At 46.2% G+C, this 10,574-nt stretch overlaps 1 protein-coding gene across 8 annotated transcripts in view; it reads right to left on the bottom strand.

The window, feature by feature from the left end:
- The window catches only part of PFKP (phosphofructokinase, platelet), an 87,380-nt gene that overhangs the window by 76,290 nt on the left and 516 nt on the right, over positions 1-10,574 (bottom strand). The window lies entirely within an intron of this gene.

Raw genomic sequence — 10,574 nt, 5'->3', positions numbered from 1 at the left:
ATCCAGCGGGACAGACTATGTGTTTGGGGGGCGGCCAGCAGAGGCAAAGCCAACCCACCTGAGAAAGAAAGAGTAGGACATGAACAGCAGCTACTCTGTGCCTGAGCCTAGATCTGTGAGGACCAGAAAAAGGAATGCATTGACATTTTACTCCCCTGCGTAGGCATGCCAAACAGCTCAAAACAGGGCTTCCTCCTAGATGCCTGGCAAATGGAGATAGTCGAATGAAAGAGGTTATACCAAATATACCTGTAACCTCAACTTGTAAGATATTGGTGTGCCAGGAGCGGATGGCTGCGGAGACAAGAGGAACCCAATCCTGGCAGCACAGCCCCAGCTCCTTCCCTGCCATCTGCTTCAAAGCACACATGCCAAGAAAAATGCCTTCATGTACTATGCTCTGGCACCTGTGCCAGGGGTTGCCTACCCCTGGGTTATACTCATGTAAAATAATATTAAAGTATTAATATACTTTGTCTGTTAAGTTATACATGTCACATACAATCATTTTGGAGAAAATTCGCAAAAAGTCAATCCAAGCGTCAAAAAAAAAGAAAAAAAAAAAAAAAGGAAAAGAAAAGAAGTGAAGCCTCTTAAAATAGCTCTATCTACACTGGACAATCTTACTCATAACTGCCAATATGCAGCCCAGCAGCTTCCAGAGCAGCGTACAGCTGGTAAGTCTGTTGGGGGAGAAGGGGCAGATCGAGGCCCCTGTGGTAAGGAAGAAAGTGGGGCTGGGGCTGAGGTAGGTGCTTCCCAGCCAGGCCGGGGAGTGGGATGGAGCCACATGGCTTGTCTGGAGAGTGCGGGGAAAAGTGGGGCAGGTCCTGCCACTATGCACATCCGCAAGGGAGCCATGGTGGGAGTGTGCCCCCCAGATCTGTGAGCAGGAGCTGCCTCACCGAACGACCATGTCGCGGCTCTGTCCCGTGCCCCATCCTAGCTGGGCAACACCTGCCCAAACCCCTGCCCCAGCCCCACTCCCTCCCTTACCACAGGGGCCTCAATCTGCCCCCTCACGCCCCTTCCCCCCACAGACTTACCAGCCAGACGCTGCTTTGCAAACTGCCGCACTGGCCAAGTGCATGCTGAGGCTTCATGCATGCACGCGGCATTTATTGGCGATATTATTGGCCACATCAGCCAAATAAAGCCAATTGCTGATTATGGCAATTTTCCTTTTATCAGTGCCGATACGATATGGACCGAAGTATTGATGCACCTCTAGTAATAACCAATTCTATGTAGCTAAAGTAGGTTCGATACATGTAGACAATCACCAGCAACCTACAGGCATAAGAAACAACTATGATACAGCAAAGCATAAGGAAGCTGACAGCCTTCTCAAATAAATGAAAATTGTACTGGCTGGGTATAGCTATTAGATATCCTACAGCACTAAAATATAACTTAGCATTTTTAATTCCCCAAATCAGTACATTTAATTGGTCATCAAGGGCAGTAAATTGTGTCTGTTGCTGATGTAGATATGAAGCATCTGATGGGCATAAATCAATAATCAAATCACTCAGTGAACGTACCTAACTGTCCAAATTCACAAATAAAGAAAAGATATCTTTTGTGGAAGGAGTCTACATAGTCTGACACTGCCAGGCAAATACCTACCAACCAGCCTACCAAAGCCAACCTCCCCATCATCACTGAAACAATTAAGGTGAAAGTTTCAATGACTTTAAAGTTTCCTTAAGTGTTTTTTATTTGGGAATACAACAAAAAGTTGTTATTAAATAGAACACGCTCATGGTACACACACTTAAAATCAAAGCTCTCCACTGAATAAACTACAACGATTGATTTGTTGTTCAGTTATACTGTGGGAACGTTACCTTAATCTTTTGCTTAACAACTACCTATCCTTTTTGTCAATCTTAAATAGTAAGACTGTACAAAGCTTTGGGTGGTGATTCGATTCAGAGGAGATTCATCCCAATTCGGTGGCTGAATCTCTGAATCAAATCAGGGGACCAATTAAAAGGTACAATGACGCATTGCAGGAGAAGAGTAGTGGCGAGATGGGAGTCCAGGAAGGGTGGTCATTCCTAAAAGAAGTGATCCTCCAGGCATAGAGGGAGACTATCCCAATATGAGGGAAAAGGGGGAAAGAAGCCAAAAAACTTCCTTGGCTAAACAGGGAAATCCAGGGAAGCCTAAGGGCAAAAAAGAAGGCATATAGGTGGTGGAAGCAGGGGGGGGGCTACCAAGGAAGAGTACACCTATTTGACCCGCACTTGCAGGGAGGCAGTTAGAAAGGCCAAAGCAACTACAGAGCTGAGGCTGACAACACAAATTAAAGACAACAAAAAGTCTTTCTTTAGGTATGTAGGAAGCAAAAGGAAGGCGCAGGGCAGCACAGGACCCCTACTGAACAAGGAGGAGCAATTAGTGACAGACAGAAGGGACAACGCTGAGCTATTAAATGAGTTTTTTGCCTCAGTGTGCCTGAACATGGCTCAAGATAAGTCTCCTAATGGGTTCTTAGATGGGCATCAGAGGGACACCAGCCTACTAACTGTCGATGCTGACTTGGTGCAATCACTTAGATGGACTGGATATGTTCAAGTCAGCAGACCTGGATGAGCTGCATCTGAGGGTACTGAAGGAGCAGTGTCATAGCAGACCAATGTCACAGCAGAACCACTAGCACGGCTGTTTGAGCACTCGTGGCGCTTGGGTCAGATCCCAGAGGACTGCAAAAGGGCCAATGCGTTTCCTATTTTCAAGGAGGGGAGGAAGGAGAATCCAAGTAATTATAGCCAGTCAGTCTCACCTCCATCCTTGGAAAGGCCTTTGAAAAGATTATGAAGGATCATATTTGTGGGAGTCCAGCAGGAAAAACAATGCAGCAGGGCAACCAGCATGGTTTTATAGCAGGTAGATCATGCCTGACCAATCTGGGTTCGTTTTATGACAGGGTTACAAAATTCTTAGACAGAGGAGTACAGGTGGATGTTGTTTTGTTGGACTTTAGCAAGGCCTTTGATACGGTATCTCATCCTATTCTCGTAAATTAAGAGGCTATGACATAGATGTTCACATGGTCTGGTGGGTGGCAAATTGGCTTAGCAGTCACACCCAGAGAGTGGCAGTAGAAGGGTCGGTATAAACCTGGAAGGATGTGGGTAGTTGGGTCCTGCAGGGTTCGGTCCTTGGACCTGTATTCTTCAATATCTTCATCAGTGACTTGGATGTGGGCGTGAAGTGGACTCTGTTCAAGTTTGCGGATAATACTAAATTGTGGGGTGAAGTGCACACTCTGGAGGGTAGGGAACGATTGCAGGCAGACCTGAACAGGTTGGAAAAGTGGGCAGTACACAATAAGATGCAGTACAAGAAAGACAAGTGCAGAGTGCTGCACCTAGGGCGCAAAAATATCCAGCACATCTACTGACTGGGAGGTGAACCTCTCAGCAGCACAGAAGCGGAAAGGGATCTCAGAGTCATTGTGGACTCCAAGATGAACATGAGTCGTCAGTGTGATGAAATCATCAGCAAAGCTAACTGCACTTTATCATGCATCAGAAGATGCTTTCAACTCCTCCGCGATCAGGAGAAGTTGAGCAGCACGGAAATGCTCCCTGCACCTGAAGGTGATCAAAAGGTCACCCTGGTCTGGGGAGAGCATGAGGAGGCAGTGCAGATCTGCTAGGTTTCCTCTGCAAGAAAGCACGTGATGCTATGAGTCTACGAATGCCTGTGCACCCGCAGTTTGTAGCAGGAAAGTGGTATTTCTGCTAAAAATTAAATGCCTATCCACACCCTTTGGTCAGGGGTTCTCAGCTTGTGGATTGGGCCGCTACTGTTGCAACACTACTACCAAAATAGAAAAAAGTAGAAAACTATTGACTTACTTCTGTATCTTCACAGTAAGTTGGAGTTTGTAACTTGGCTGAATTTTAAGAAGTGGCCAGATCTTCAAAAGTAGGAGGCACTGAAGGATCTGTTAATGTTTGATACCTCTGTAAAATCTATGTCAATAAAACCTAAGTATGGTTTTAAACACTTACTAAATATCTAACCCTCAGTATAATGGCCAGTGTGTTCAATTATACAAATCTATGAAGGTCATTATGAAACCTCTTGTGAAACAACTTGTCCAATGCAACATTTAATTAATTCTGGCTTCATACAATGTGTAGTATCATAGTATCCATGAAACAGTTATATGCTTATTACTGGAAAAAAATGGATGTACTCAGCCAGTCATATGGTTGTGCTTAATTACTCAGTAAGATGACAGGCAGAAGGGATTTGAAGAGTGGCTTAAATACATAACTGCAAATAAAAACAACTATTATAAACATGGCAATCATATGAAATCCTTTGGAATTATAATTTTCTTTTACATTAGACCGTTGATAGCTTTTAAGGCTTACTGTACTTTTTGTTCTATTAAGTAATGCATGGTTGAGACATCAGATGAGACATTACATGATGCCTGCAACACAACAGAGAGTATCTAGCATCCTCTATATCAATATTATTTGCTCATTCTTGTTTGAAAAGGTTATTAACATATCAAAAGTCCTAAAAATATTTTTAAAGTGAATATTCATGCTGTGTTCCACCTTGCAGCTATCCCTCCACCTTGCAGCTATCCCTCCACGTCCTGTAACAGCACAATAATTAGCTGGGAAAAACAAGAACATTCAGAATTAAAGGCAGTCCTTTACACATTAAACAATTTAAAAGAAAATGAAATTTGAAGACGACGAGTAAACCCTGCATTGTGGCCCCAGTTCAAGAAAACACTTAACATTTTAAGCATGGAATTAAGTTCCATTGACTTCTGTGGGATAAAAAAAAAAAAAAATTCAATTGCTGCCCTGAGCAGGGCTGCATGCCTGAGCCAAGTCCTCAGTTTTTTAGTACAGTGAAATCCACAATGGATAGACAAATGAAGAAAATGACATTAAGCTAAGCAGATAAAGACTTGAATAAAGCACGAGAAACAGAATGAATATAAAAGGAAATAATACAAAAGTGATGAAACAGGGGAAGACAATAAGTGTGCCCAGAAAGAACTCAGCCCTGAGGCAAAGAGAAAAACATATATGACAGAAATTAAAAAAATGAAATCTAACTGCCAAAACACAAATCTGTTTTGTGTTAGCTGTGCTTTGCACTGTTTGGTTTACAACCATGCAACAATATACTGCATCTAACTGAAAAAAATAAGGAAAAGTATTTTACAAATAATAATATAAGCCCTGAAGAATCTCTATATTTAATTGATCAGAGACTTCCATTGTCAAATTACCTCTACTAGTATATCTCTGTACTGCGTGTGTATGGAACGTAAAAAGAAAACAAATCAAACACCTCCCCCACATCCCCCTCCTCTCCTCCACACTATCTGTATCTGTTAGCTTCTATTCACTGTAATAGTTTGGGGGCATTCAGACTTTACCTGTTCATGTGAATCCTCAAATATTTAAAAATATTATGCTATACACCTCTGAAAGAATAATTTTTATTGTAAGGCATTTATATTACATAAGCATTGTTTCTCCAAGACGCTGGATATGCTGAAAAATTTAAAGGAGTTTCCATTAACTACAGTGTCCATTTCCTTTAGAATACAGATGTAAAAGCTAGCATGACAAAAATATTTTTCAAGTTTTACTAATAAGAGTTAAAACAATTCCATGTAGTTCTCTTCATGTAACGTATATACAACAGAGCATTGCAACCATAAATAACATACACAAGCTCTACAGTTCTGGGGACATAAAGAACTGAGACAATATAAGGTTTTAGAATTCAGTAATGTCTACAAATGTCTGCCTACTACAGAACTATAACATACAGAGCTATAACCCCAGAACTGTAAAATCTAAGGACTGGCTCTTTTGGTATTTTTTATAAATGCTCAAAATACATTACATGCTTTACAAAACGTTAAGGACATGATATAGGTTCAATCCTGAAAAACTCATAATTGAAGTAGGACATAAGTAGCACATTGCCTGTTTAAGACAAGCAGTAAGATCATGTGATTATGTTGTTTTTATTGGATTGGATTCCATAGGATGGAAGGGTTCCATACATTTATTTTTTAAAATTTACAAAATAACTCACTTCTTCTTCGTGACAAAAAAAAAAAAAGAAAGACAATACCCATTGAAAGAAAATTCACGCACCTCAGCATACCCAAGGCCAATGGTACATGAATTCAACCAACAGTTTCCAAGTAAAAAAAATCAGGACCGTCTACTGTGTACCTGCATAAGCAATTCACATGCTCTCCTGTCTTACTCAGACTATCTTCCACAATATCAGTTTCTTGAAGTTACTGGAAAATTCTATGTTGTGGTTACATTTCTCTGAAATTTTAAAGCTCAGTCCCAATTTTCACCCAGTCTGTGGCCACATTAGTTGGCTGCTCAAAGCAGCCACAAACCTATCCATCCTAACCAGTGTAGAATTCCCCCTATGCAGGAAATTTCCGACTGCTGTAGTTGCTGCTCTTGTGCACCCAGACTATGAGATGCCCTTCTTTACCAGCAGCCAACGATTATGAGAAAGGGCCTTAGCAGTCACTTGGCAGCCAGCATAAAATACAGGACCTTTGCAGCTGTTGTACTTTATGCCAATGGCTAAGCCATATCTTGCCAGACCCAGAGACTCAGGGTAAAATGGTGGCTTACAAACCCTCTTCTCCTTTTCCTATAAGCTGCACCTGCCATAGCTGGGATGCTGTGCATAATACAGTCCATCCCATTGACAACCAATTCTCTTACTGTTTAATAAAAAAAATGATCAATTAATAGAATTATTATTGATAACTAGCCAATTGTCTGTCAAGAATGATGCAGGGGAAGAGACAGGCAGGGTGGAGCACCACCACCCACCACTCCGCACCACCACTGCCTCCCAGGAACAGGGGCGAGATGGAAGGGAGCTGCCCCTGAGGCTGCACACGTGCGCATGCCTGGCTGGCTCAGGCCCGGAGCCCTGTGCCCCCTCTCGTGCAGGTGGCAGTACTGGGAGGGGCAGCTCCAGGGGGTAAAGTGAATGTTGGGGGCTGTTCCTCTGCCCCCCACCAGCGCCACTGCCTGCCATGCTCCTGGCCCATCAACTCCCCCCCCCCCCGCCCGCCCCGCCCCCAGCCTGCCCACCCAGCCCCATTGGGGGAGAGGTCCCTCCTGGCTGCAGAGAAGCAACTGCAAAAGCCACGGTTTTAAACTTGGCACCATTTTTTGTTTCCCTGTTGAGACACAGAAATGTGCCAAGTTTAAAACCGCACATGTGCACTTGCCCAAAAGCGTTATGGACAGACAGACAGACGGATTAAGCCCTTTATTATATTAGAATTATTAAAGTATCGGATTTATTCTCCCATTCAATAGCTGGGACACCAAAAATAGTATACTGGCATGTATACTACAATTAACACTTGACAACCAACAATCACATACACCTTTCATTTAAATTAAATCACTCACTACAAACTTCTTAAAGGCTCTGTTAATAAGTCCTATCCATTCCAGGGAGATGCTATGATGTATCCCGTGAACGTGTATTAATATAAATGTATTACATAGTTCCAAAAAACCTCTCAAGGAGCATCTCTACACAAGACACTTTGCCTGAGATAAATTACTGTGCAGTAAGTGTCACTGTCTACACCGGGGCGGGCATAATATGGACTGCAGGCTGAATCCGGCCCACCAGGCACTTCCATCCGGCCTGCAGGCACCCACCAGTGAATTGTATCATGCCTAGTCCTTCCTCCCAAGAGGGTGAGAGCAAGGCACCCACATATACACCCCTCCAACATACCATATTGCGCCATTCCCAGTCTCATGGGTGGAAGAGCTCGGCCCAGCCAGCAGCCACTTCAGGGCAGGGATGCTGCTGCCGCTGCCATGGGGGGACCTGCTTGCCATGCCTGGCATCCCACCGACTCCAGGCAGCAGGTAGGGAAGCGGCGGGGCAGGGGCGGGAGGAGCTGCAGCTGGGCAGAGGCAGGGAGCATCAGGCTAGGGCTGGCAGCAGCACAGAGCCCTCACCCAAGGGGGCCATGGAGCTCAGCTGAGCAGTGTGGGTGAGGGAGATTAGAGTGGCGGGGGGACCCCACACGCACTCCCCCACATGGCGTGCAGCCCCTGCTGCTGGCAGCAGCAGCAGGTGGGTGCGCTCAGGGTGCTTGTGCCTGGTGCAGGTGCTGGCACCCGACTCTGGACAGTGCTGTGCGCAGGAACGAGGACACCTTGCCCAGCTTGCCTCTATCTGGCCCCGCACTGGAGCTGGCTTCCTTGCCTCCCCAGGTTTCCTTGCCACCCCTACTTCCCTGCGGAGTCATGGGACCTGCACAGCAAGGGTCAGAGAAGGCAGCCAGCTCCAGCGCGGGGCTTCCCTGGTGCCACACGAGTGCGGGAGCTGTGTGCGCATCAGTCGAAGCTCCCGCGATACAGGCAGGCAGGGGAGGCTACGCTCCTCGCTCCCACTCACAGCACTGTCCAGAGCCGTGCACCAGCACCTTCGTGGGCCCCAGCACCCTGAGCACTTCTGCCTGCTGCTCCTGTTGGCTGTGGAGGATGAGCATCATTTGGGGGAGTGTGTGGCAGACCCCCACACCCCCCACCCTCCCTCACACAACCACACTCTGCCCCCACAACCTCACACATATACACTCCTCAACATATCTATGCCCCTACACACACAGCCACAACCTCTCACAAACCCCCCACCCCAACCACACCTCACACACAACTTTATTTTTGAGTTATTATGCAAACACAAATCATGAGAAATATTTTTTGTAATAAAATTAAAACTTGTTATAGGTGGTGTTTGATTTTTAGTGTACGATTTGTTTTTTTTCTGGTTCCAAGATGGCAGCCCTCCCTTCCAAAACAAATATTTCTGGGGGCAAGGGTCAGGAGTTAGGGGGCAGGACTCCTGTCCAGGGGCAAGGCTACTACCCATGCGGCTCTCTGCAACTTGTTAAGGGGCCCTCTAGCCTAAATAATTGCCCACCCTTGGTCTACATATGCAGATGCTTACTGTGCAGTAATTTGCTCTAATCGAAAGTAAATTTGCTACCTGTAAATACAAGTAACAAATTTACTTACAATTACTTACCGCGCCACATGGCACGTGTAGACAGCCGACTGGGAGCAAATATGCTCCAGGTCAGCTAGGCAGCAAAAGCGGGAAATTGATCACTGCCCCCAGGAGCTGGTGCAGACAATGTCCCCCTACCCCGACAACAGGGAGCTCCCAGCCCCTGCTCCATAACTGCAGACTGGGGAGATTCTTACTCTCAGCCCTGGCCCTGCAATCGCAGAGCGAGGCCTGGGAGCTCCCTGCTGCCAGGGCAGAGGGGCCCTGTCCCTGCCCGGGCTCCAGTGGTGGAGCCTGCCCCAGCAGTAGGGAGCTCCTGGGGGCAGGAAGCAATCTCCCAGGCCCTGCCAGGAGACACCTGTCTCCTGGTCCTGTGCTCCCTGCCAGCCCCTGGGGGAGCCTAGAGCTCCCCTTGGCTGCTGCAGGGGGCCAGTACAGGGCCGGCAGGGGCAGGAGCACACTGCTGCCACGAGCAGCAAATCTGTTCCCGCTTCCCGGCACATGTAGACATCTGCCCCGGGTGGGTTTACTCTAAATTAAATTACTCAGTAAATTACTCTAGAGTAAACACATCCTGGAGCATTTGCATGTGTAGAGCTGCCCAAGAAGTTTAGCTCCTGTAGATATGAGGAAGACGTATTTTAAAACTCAACATCTACTTCACACGTTAGACTACCAAGGTTTCATTTTCAGTTATTAAAAAGTACAAAGGCGATTTTAACTTGTGTAACCTAAAAACACCAAACAAGATTTATTTTGGACCGCAGTTTTTATAAACCAAGACCCAGTCCTGAGCATGAGTGAAAACACTGGTTACCATGGTAAAATGTTGAGAAATGTTTGTGCTCTGCAAATCCAACAGGTGTCACTAAGATGTCCTTTACCGTTTCCTCATAAGAGATAGGATTTGTGTTGAAAATATGCAAGGAATTAGAGGAAACAGTGGATGGAAAGTTGTATAAAATGCTTAAAAAACCACTAAATGTGTCCCTGCAGCAGCTCTCCTGAAGTTCCAGTGAGGTGGCCTGGTTCTATATTTAACTCCCCAGCTCTCCCTTTACAACATTATCTCTCTTTCTTAAATCATCCATTTGCCCCGCTTGCAGTCTAAACGACCTTGAAAGGTCAGGACTCAGAGCCATGGCTGCTCCCCTCCCTGCCCAGGACGTGATGGAAGTGGGAGGCAGCACATCCAGCCTTCAGCCCCCTTCTTAATCATGCTAATGAGAGCCACGGGCATCCATCCATCCTGCCCTTGATGTCACCGCACAAAGAGGCCTTCCAGAAACTCGGATTTATTTCCTCCTCCTCCTCCCCACCACAAGAAGAGGAACAAAGTTGCCTCTTGGACGACATCCACGTCCCGCTGCGCGGGGGAAGTCCCCGCCCGGCTCGCACTGCAGCGCCGCAGGATGCAGGCGCCGTCGGGAGCCGGCCACATGCCGGCACCCGAGGCCCGCGGTTTCGGGGCGCATGGGAAG

Source organism: Alligator sinensis, unplaced genomic scaffold (genome assembly GCF_000455745.1).
Source record: "Alligator sinensis unplaced genomic scaffold, ASM45574v1 scaffold43_1, whole genome shotgun sequence".
NCBI lineage: Eukaryota > Metazoa > Chordata > Crocodylia > Alligatoridae > Alligator > Alligator sinensis.
The sequence above is the reverse complement of the archived record's forward strand: the minus strand, read 5'-3'. Positions and strand labels throughout refer to the sequence as shown.